Source organism: Triticum aestivum, chromosome 5D (assembly GCF_018294505.1).
Source record: "Triticum aestivum cultivar Chinese Spring chromosome 5D, IWGSC CS RefSeq v2.1, whole genome shotgun sequence".
Taxonomy (NCBI): domain Eukaryota; kingdom Viridiplantae; phylum Streptophyta; class Magnoliopsida; order Poales; family Poaceae; genus Triticum; species Triticum aestivum.
The window spans coordinates 30,547,490-30,550,354 of record NC_057808.1 but is presented as its reverse complement, the minus strand read 5'-3'; positions in this window follow the sequence as shown (position 1 = coordinate 30,550,354).

The window sequence follows — 2,865 nt, the reverse complement described above, 5'->3', positions numbered from 1 at the left end:
CTAAGTGTTGGTCCAAACTAGAGCACCGTGCGGGACCATCCCTTGGCAACTTGGGTTACGTCGGTACCTGTACGCTTCGCTTATCCGGTGTGACCTGAGAACGAGATACGTGCGACTCCTATCAGGATTGTCGACACATTGGGCGGCTTTGCTGGTTTTGTTTTACCATTGCCGAAATGTCTTGTAATCGGGATTCCGAGACTGATCGGGTCTTCCCGGGAGAAGGAATATCCTTCATTGACCGTGAGAGCTTATAATGGGCTAAGTTGGGACACCCTGCAGGGTATAAACTTTCGAGAGCCGTGCCCGCGGTTATGTGGCAGATGGGAATTTGTTAATATCCGGTTGTAGAGAACTTTACACTTGACTTGATTAAAACGCATCAACCGCGTGTGTAGCCGTGATGGTCTCTTCTCGGCGGAGTCCGGGAAGTGAACACGGTTTCGGGGTTATGTTTGACGTAAGTAGGAGTTCAGGATCACTTCTTGATCATTGCTAGTTTCACGACCGTTCCGTTGCTTCTCTTCTCGCTCTTCTTTGTCTATGTTAGCCACCATACATGCTTAGTCGCTGCTGCAACCTCACCAATTTACCCCCCTTCCTTACCCATTAAGCTTTGCTAGTCTTGATACCCATGGTAATGGGATTGCTGAGTCCTCGTGGCTCACAGATTACTACAACACCAGTTGCAGGTACAGGTTTTGCGATGATCATGACGCGAGAGCGATGTTACTTGTGTTGGACTTCTTCTTCGGCTTCTTCTTTGATCAGGGGATAGGTTCCAGGTCAGCAACCTGGGCTAGCAGGGTGGATGTCGCTTGAGCTTCTATTTGTGTTTCATCCGTAGTCGGATGTTGATCTTTTGTATGATGTATTGTTGTATTCTTGCGGCATTTGTATGCCTTGTATGTATCCCCAACTATTATGTAATGTTGATGCAATGATATCCACCTTGCAAAAGCGTTTCAATATGCGGGTCTATCGTTGGTGGAACCTTCGAGTTCCTCGCGGATAGGGTCGCATATAGCAGCAGCAGAAGCAGCTCATAGCAATTCATCGTATAGTGGATCAGAATGAAAATTTGGCAAAAAATCAGAGGTGATCCTCACCTTGTTGGATGAGCTCATCCTTCAACAGCACCTCAAGGCCACGGCTTGGGAGGTGGGGAGGGGGAATAAGGTGCCTTCTGCCGCAGTGTGGCATCAGCCGTAGTTGTGCAGTGCCTGCCGGAGTAGTGCGTTGGACGAACCACAGTGGAGCAGCTGCTGGAGACCATGAGAATGAGGGGCGGCACCAGAGGGAGGAGCAGCCAGGGAGATTTGCCCCTACCCGCCGGCCATGTAGCCTAGCTGGACAGAGCATCGTTGAGGACCAGGCCAGATGGGACCAGTGGCGACGGCTTGCTGGAGGAACCCTAGTGCTGCAGGCAGGGGATCGAAGTACAGGGAAAGGGAAGAGAAGATGCAAGCGGGCAGGGCAATGAACGCTTGCGTGTTTGTTTTTACTTGAGGGTGAGGTGTGACGCGGGCGTCACCAGTTGCATTTTGAGTGTAATATAGGCAGACAACAGAGTCATTTCACTATTCCCCTTCCCTTCAATTTTTAGTGAGGTTCTACCCGAAACACCCCCCTCCAAAGCGAAATTAATTAAGCCCAAGCCCATAACTCAAAAATGACTTCTTTCATCTTTTATGGCTTATTTGGACAATAAGTCCTGAAAAGGCGGAATAGAACTAGCCCTTAACCTTCAACTCAATTGTGCCTGCAATGATGAATCACTCCTGCCTGCTATAGTGTACATTTAGTCATCATCATACATGGCATAACCTAATACATGTGCATTCCATTGTAGAATCTGGAATATGCAATGTTTATGTTAGTTCATACGTTGCACATGGTGTTTAAATGCCCCTTAAATCTGGTTAGTTAAGTGATGGTCTTTAAGCCTCCTTCTTTGCTTCTTTTCTTGATATGTAAGATTTGCTCACACATTTGTTCAATTGCTTGTTTGCATTAGCCAGCCATACTAGGACTGTTTGCTTTGATTACTCGATGTTCTTGACCTAACACTCTAACAGAGCTTGTCAACGATTTAAACACTAAGGGCTGCTGTAGTGGGGCCTTTTCTAACTCATAGGTGACATAAAGGTTTGGTTGTACACTAAAGTAGGCTCTCCAAGAGTACCTGGAGATCCAGTTCGAAGGTATGCCTAGTTTCTACATAGTGCACACATAGTAAATGCTCATTTCATTGTGTTCAAGTGCAAGAGATGCGGCATGTTTCATTATGTGGTGTTGTTTTGTTATAATCTCATCCTTTTGTGTTCACAGACTGGAAAGTATGCATATTTATCTTCCAAGGTGACGAGTAACTAGTTTGTGTCACCTTGCAGAGGGGGTGCAATGAAGATAAGATTGAGGACCAAGTACAAGATGTTAGGAAGGAGCCTTGCAAGAGAAGTAGGAGCTGCGCCGAGCCTCTTCAACCTGTTAAGGTAAGTCACTGTATCCAACTCAACAGTTCAATTCCTTGTTTGTTTCAGGCATAGTTAATTTGCTCTTTTCAATTGCTTTATTTTTCCTCAGTTAATGATATGCCCAAAGAATGATGCCTGATGTTGCGTACTTGTATAACTATTAGTTGACATAATTAAAGGCCTTACCATTTAATTACTCTGCCGAAGTGTGCCTGCAGCTTTGAAGTCTATTAACAAACTATTATTGAATGAGGCTCACAATCTAGTTTATACTAGGCTAATGATTACATAGTTTTGCTTGCTGTAGTATGTTTGTATGAAATCCTCTGTTGTTCATTATGCTCCCTAAGACTTTAATTGAGCTACAGAATGGCCAACTGCTTGCTTA